We start from the raw sequence: 7,696 nt of genomic DNA on the forward strand, positions 1-7,696 counted from the left end.
AAGAATGAATTGAAAAATGGTGGACTAAGGCACGGAATTAAATCTCGAAAAATTGAAACAAAAAAAGATTTAAATTCTTTGATTTGCTCCACCTTTACATGTCATTGTAATCCAAAAAGAAGTACAAAAATTACATTTCTTCGGCTTTAAATTGACACTTGAATAGAACGAAAATCGGAATCAAAAAGGAAAGCGAAAATATTTTTTTGTTCCTTCTTTTCTTGCTACAAATTCAATTAAATATCCAACACACTGTTTTGTGTTGTTAACTTGGACTTGCATGGACTTCTTTTTTTCAATATTTTAAATATTTTTCTCAATTTAATTGTATTTGTGGATATACTTCAATGTTGAATGTTAACAAATGTATGAATGTGTGTGTAAATAACATTAATACATTGACATTTGATAATCTGAAAATGTTTTAATGTTTCAATGTTTCACCTCCTGTACTGTATCTCCCTCAACTGCCATTTCTTTCGACATTTTATTCTTCACATGTGTGCTGCTTGCTTGTTTCATGGAGTTGAATTGTAGTATTTTTTTCTTTCTTTTTTTTTTGATTTTGCAGCACTAAGTGAGGCCGGAAAGCATGCAGCATTTCTTATTTTTAGTCAGTGTTTTTTTGTTTGGCGAGAGAGACTTGTACTGGTCGCGCGCGCGGATTCAAAGAAAAAAAAAATCAGTCATCACAGGTGTACAAGACAGCTTAAAAATCCCCCAAAAAAATATTTTTTTAAATTCTTTTTTTTAAATGAAAATTTCTTGCAATATGGAATGAAAAACTGAAAAATTGAAAAACTTTTAAAATTTAATTTTGTGTATTTTAAATTAAATTAAAATAGACAGAAAAGCAGGAAACTTTATGTTGTGATATTAATCATGTAAGACGCGATATCAAGTTGATCCAAATTTAAAAAAAAAAGTTAATGACGTCACAACAAAATTAAAAGTATTTGCAGTGAGACGAGAATTTCATCTATTTTTATATGAATGAGAAGAAATTGTGAAAAAATAAATAAATTTTCTATGTTTTTTTTATTTGTGAATTAATTCATTAAGGAAGATTTGAATTATAAAAAAATAAGTAAAAAGAAGGAAAGGAAAAAAATCTTCGAGTTATTTTTAGATGATGAAAGTAAAAAACACACAAGAAATGATCTTCACTCACTAATTCATTAATTGAGAATGTAATTAATTGGTGTGAATTAATTAAAAATTTGTTTGATAATTGAATCATTTTGTTAAATTTGCGATGAAATCTCACATTTTGTCATAATATTAAGATATGCTCTATTTCTTTTAGGTCTTTTTATATATTTTCAGAATATACAGCACAACACACATGATGAGAGACTTCAATCCACACAATTTTCATTCCTTAACAAGGTAAATTCTGCCTTATTTTGCATAACTTTCAAAATAACGACGGGAAAAATGTTGTTTCTTCACATTCAGCAGTTCCTCTTATTCGCTCATTTTTACTCATGCAATAATTTTTATATTTAAATATTTCTATGCATGCACATTGCAATTGAAATAACTGTCAAGACAAGTCAAATAAAAAGAAAATACATTTACTGCCTTTTATGACAGATCACGGAACGGCAATGTGAACGACATGATGAGACGAGAATTGAAAAGACATGAAATGAAATAAAAATGAGGGGAATAAAAAGATGGCTGATGACGAACACATGTGTCAATTTTGAAAATTTATTTTAACTGCCTTTTTCTGCTTGCCTTTATTTTATTATTATAAATTCAATATCCAATGACTGCCTGACTGCGTGATGAATGCTAAATTATGATCGAGATGTCGTCAATTTAAATGTAAATTTACTAATTAGCTTTAAATGCAGGCACTGAACTGCGAAGGAGATTTTTTGGAGACAGAGTCATTAAAAATGGCACAAAAAGGTAGCAAGGCAAAGTCAACAGAGGTAGCAAAAGAGAAAAAAATCAATCGATGAATCGCATTGTCCATAGAACCAGTTTCATTATATCCAACTCTTCTCATTTCCATAAAATTGAAATATAATCTCATAACAGCAAGCAATCAGGCAAACAACGATCGAGTGACCGAGAGCAACAACATCACTTTATTTAGTTCCAAAAATTAAATTCATGCTTTTTTCTGATAATTTATTCGGGTATTTTGTGGACTGTGCTTGATTATATCTTTGAGGACTGACTTTATTCATGTATTGGACTCAATGTGACATGACTCAGACGAAGTAAATCTTAATGGATGAAATTTATCAACCATTTGAGTCATCAATCCACAAATACATGCATGTCCAGCATTAGAATGCACAGATTTAATGAAATAAATTAAACTTCGAATTGACGATGATTAAGAAGAAGTAAAAAGAGGCTTGAAATCAGGAATTGACCATAAATAAGAATCTTTACCGCGAAATGTCAACCTCACTTCAATTCCATCTCCATTTCATGCATTCTCATTTCTTATTTATTTCTGTTCCTTCATCTCGAACGTCCACCTAAACGAGTTTTTTGTATATTTTGAAGCTGCAACTTGCTGCCTTGCAATTTATTTTATCTTCATGATGTCTTCAGTGCGATGAAGTGAGGATGATGATGAAGAAGAAGGAAGGATGCAAGGCATATATGCAGTATCACGACAACTTCACAAACACGTAATGGCACACACAATGTTGAGTATGCAGAGCATATGGAAAGGAACGAGAGATAAACATGAAAGAATTGACTGCACAATTCGCGTTTTTTTCTTACTTATTTTCTGTTTCTGTTGGTGCTGCTCGGTCGACATCTTCTTGTCGATGTAAAATAATAATTTACATGGCAGTTGAAAATGTGCAGCAACAGAAAATTTTTAATTTTTATTTGTCGAGTGTCAATGAATTAATAAATAAGAAGAAGATGGAACTGAGTGAGATTTGATCATTGATAAGAGTCAGTAGAAGGCTGCAAAACTCACATTTGGATCTCAAATAAGTGAAAATATTGAGCATCAGTAATAAATCATTCTCACATATGCACACAAATACATCCACAACATGATCGAAGCTATTTATTCATCCAGATTCACATTTGTATGTGAGGAATTTCTCATAAATCTTTCCATCTTCTTTTCTTTTGCTTCATCGTCTTCTTCTGCTTTTGATTCCAGTCTTAGTAAGAATAAGGAATAATGTTAAGTGAAGTAAAAAAAAGAAGAATTTATAATGATCTGATTGGGTGATTGAATTTCAATATTAACGACCAATCGGACAGTTTATCTCTCACTATTGCTTATTACTCCTTCTTCTTCTTCACCTTTACAAGACTCCAAGACATCAGACATGCATGAATTATAAATTTCATAGTGAGATCTACGATATACACACACTGCATGACTTGAGAAATCATGAAAATGATGAAGTTGTATGGATCTGTGACTCTGTATCTTGATTTGGTTCGTTTCCATTTCCATTTATCGTCTTGTCCATAAATCAACCAAAATAATGATATAGTGAGAGGAAATGAGCAAGTTCCATTTGAGATTAGAAAAATATTGGAATCGATTGAATTTTAATGGAAATTTCTCATAAAAAGCAGCATCTGATTGATGGAAAGACTTAAGTGATCAGATGTTCCAATATTTTGATGCACAGCACATCCAATTAGCATAAGTAAAGAAGCTCAAGTTGTAGTTACATTGGAACTGCTTGTAAAGTTCACCACACATGAGCAATTCTTACTGATGTTCTGTATGTCTGAGTAGCTTACCTTCTCATTTCTTTATGTTCGTCATTTTCTGCTGAACATAAAATTGATTACTGGATGCATGCAGGCATTGCTATGGCACATAAGTTCTCATATTGTGAAATTGATGTAAATTGAAAATCAAGCCATGTCAGGTCTCTCTGTTACTTGATGTTATTCTGTTTATTATTTACAACTTTAATGAACTTCTTTTCTTTCCATTTCTTCTCTATTCGTGCCTTGCTTGCTTCATGCTACATTCTCTCAATTTCATGTAAATCGAAATAAATATGAAATATACAATAAATAAATATAAAAGGTAAAAATGAAGTAAGGAAGTGATTGATTATGAAAAATAAAGTGAGTGAGAGAGATGAAATGAGTGCAATTTTTTTGTATTGTGCATGGCTATAAACAGAAAGGTATAGCAACAACATCTTTTAAAATACAATAAATTTCTCAGACATTTTTCATGTTGTTCTTCATACAGCAGTACAAAATGCACCCTGCTGCTGCTGTTGGTGTTGCTGTATTATTTCTTAGCTTTTACTCGATCAAAAATATTCGCCATAATTCATTTCCAACTTTTTTTTCGTTAGTGCTGCTTTTTAAATCGAATGTAAAAAATTCTTATATCAATTTAATGGCGAAATATTTTGAGGAATTAAGGAACTCCTAAAAATGATTTATTTGTACAAATTTTGTTAATTTTTATTTCAAGTTAAAAGAGATTTTAATCAATAATTTATGAATATATAAAAGTTGCGGCAATAAAGCATCATAAATTGGTCATCAACACTCATTTAATTTATCTCATTCGGCAACCAACTCAACTCGGCAAGGCACAGCTACAAAATGTTACAAAAAGGTCTTTTCATCATCATAAAAAAAATTATTTTTAGCAAAAAACTTGACAACTGTAAATCATTCAATCTTCTCGTAAGTATTCATCTGTTGCTCTTCAGTCATAATTACTGTGGTATGTACTTTGATATTTCTTAAGATCAAATAAAGTCATTTTGACATATTAAATAATTAATTGTATGTTTTTTTATTCAAATTGGAACCAATTAATTGAATATTTCAGAATCATAGTCTAGCCATATGAGAATTTTCATACATTAAACTTTTACAGGCAATAAAAATATTATCTTTATGGCTATAATTTCATTCTCATACTCATAAGTAAAGAGCTCAAAGAAGAGAGTGAAGGAAGTGAGTTTTAGAGAGTGAAAGAAGCAAGTACAATGAGACATTAAAAAGAAAGAGAATAAGAGCCATAAACAACACGACTATTTTCAATTTACAGACTCGAGAGTACAGCATAAAGAGAAGTAAAATTTATGGAGGAGAAATTGAAAATAAAAAAAGAGGGAACCGGCATTGAGTAATAAAATTGAGAATATTTTATGGCCAGACAGAAGCAACATCATTCACGTATCGTTCAAAACAAAAGTAAAATTTTTTTTTTGTGCCGAATATTCACACAGAACCATGTGGCATGTCTGCGTTTATGGACGGGAAAGAGAATCTTGGTTTGTATTTATTTACAGGCAATGATTTTATTGCGGAATTGGTGATTTTTCAAGGATTTTTCAAGCAAAGGTAAAGAAGCCATGATATAGTTGGTTTGGAAGTTAAGCAATTGACTATATCAAAGTCAGGGTTTGATCCAAGAGAGAATCTAGTTAAATTCAGGTGCTTTTTTGCTGTTTTAGTCACGAAAACTAGATTTTGTGCATTTTCAACACACAAATTGTGGCTAGGTACAGTGCATTGATGTATCTTGGTTCATGGAGAGTTGGGGAAAGCAAAGCGTCCATTGTAACAGAACAGTCATCACGACAAAATTCATCTTCTTCAAAAAGGCAGCAAATAAGAGGCAACAAATAAGATTAAGGCACGAAAAATCATCAACCTGTCAATTTCTCCTCTATATATCATCTCTATGTATTATTTATTTTATGGATAGTTCCCCTTGAGCCAAAATGGAAAGATTTTTGCCAGACTTTTTTTTTCCTTCCGATTTTGCCAGATTTTCGCAAGATATTGGACGATTTTTTTTTCGCAAAAAATCTGCGTCCGATTTTGAAAGATTTTTGGTCGATTTTGCCAGAAAAAAATTCTTGCATTTTCTGGCAAAAATCGGACGAATCATAAACGTCCGACTTTTGCCAGAATTTGCCAGACATAATTTTTGATAAAACGTCCGAAATATCTTCCAGTTTTCGGCCCGATTATGGAAGATAAATCTTCCAAAAATCGGATGAAAAAGTCTTTCAAATATCGGACAGAAATTGAAAGATTTCTGAAAGATTTTGCCAGATATTTTTCGAAAAATAGTTTTGGAAATTTTAAAAAATTCAGAGTATAAACATAAAATATATGTTTATGTAAATTATATTAAATCTCAACCTTTTAAAATAACTGGATGTTCCTACCATTCTTTAAATTTAATATATGCAAAAAATATTGCAAAATATATTGCAAAAAAGGAATTTTGCAATTTCCTTGGCCAATTTCATTTCTGTGTTTAGATTATTATGTAGAAATCTATCATGAATTTGTCATTCACAAAAACTGATTTCCGAATCTAAACAAATTTAATTCATTTACACTTGAATAAGATGTGAAAATAATATTTGTTTACGATTCTTTAATAAAAGTAATAGTAAATATTTTGTACTTAATTTTTATTAAATAATTACAATATACCTAAATATAATTCAAATACATATATTCAAAATATAAGTTTATTTCACGTTCGCAATAATTTAATAACTTATATATGTCTTTTGCCATTCAGAATATTATATAATTTCAGATGGCGGTAGCTCAGCGGTTAAGCGTAGGACTTCAAACAATTTTCAAATCAAGCGATCCAAGGTTCGAATCCCAAGACAAATCTGGCATAATCTGGCAAAAATCGGACGAGTATAAGGTTTTAAAAAAATTCAAACGCTTGTGATGTATATGGGAAAGAGAAAAAAAAGACAAAAAAAAAATAAAATTTTTAAAATTTTTTAATTAAAAATCTTGCAAAATCGTCCAAAATCTGGCAAAAATCGTCCATAACTTGTATGCAAGTTGATCAAGTTACGGACGATTTGTCTGGCAAAATCTTGCAAAAATCGGACCGATATAAAAAATCGGTCCGATTTATAGCTGTTTTCTTGCATTGTCGTGCAGTTAAGGATTTTCAATGTATGGAAAATCTTGCAAAGTCTGGCAAAAATCGTTCTCGGGCAAAAATCTTGCATTCGAATTCTGGCAATATCGTCCAAAAATCTTGCCATTTTGGCGCTAGGGTCTTACACAAAAGAGGCATAAAATGCATAAATTCGAAAGGCAGTGCAGTGCAAAATGATACATTGCTGCCACAGAAAGGAAAATACAAAAGAAATGAAAAAAATTATCAAATGATTAAAATCGCAGTAAAGTTTAAACCGAACCAATGGAATATCACGTTTCCAGTGCTGAAACTGTCAACTATAAATCAATCTCAGCAGTAAGTCTCGACCGTTGTTGTTCTTTGCCTCGACTTCAATCCGTAGTTTTTTTTGTGAAGCTATGAAAAAATTCTTTTTTTCTTGAGTCGATTCCAAAAACTTTTAAATTAAGAAAATCAAAAGAGATCAAAAAGACTTTTGAAGATTTTCGAGCTTGAAGATAAAATTAATTAAACTTAGTCCCTCAAAATAAAAAATCCCCCAAACTTTATTGATCAGAAACAGTCAAAAAATATGTAAAGTAACAAAGTTAAATCCATACAGAACCTGAAACAAAAACAGAAGTAGAAAACATCAAAGTAAATTTTTATAGTCTCATGTCTCATACTCATACACAATAAATATCCTTTGTCATTGCCAAATGTGTTCTTGATGTCTTGTCACAAAGTTGTTTGGTCGTCAAAGTTTCTCTCCTACATTTTAATTCCTTCTTGACTTCCTCTTCTAATAAAATCACA

General features: G+C 30.7%; 1 long non-coding RNA gene across 1 annotated transcript; it reads left to right on the forward strand.

The window, feature by feature from the left end:
- The first annotated feature begins 576 nt into the window (after positions 1 to 576).
- On the forward strand, positions 577 to 4,768 carry LOC139097505 (uncharacterized). Its single transcript, XR_011545078.1, has 2 exons — positions 577 to 1,190; positions 1,307 to 4,768. It is a non-coding gene; the product is annotated as an uncharacterized lncRNA (long non-coding RNA).
- The last annotated feature ends 2,928 nt before the right edge of the window (positions 4,769 to 7,696 follow it).

This window comes from Chironomus tepperi, unplaced genomic scaffold (genome assembly GCF_022539635.2).
Source record: "Chironomus tepperi strain 1889 unplaced genomic scaffold, CSIRO-AGI_Ctep_v1 contig_423, whole genome shotgun sequence".
Classification (NCBI taxonomy): Eukaryota; Metazoa; Arthropoda; class Insecta; order Diptera; family Chironomidae; genus Chironomus; species Chironomus tepperi.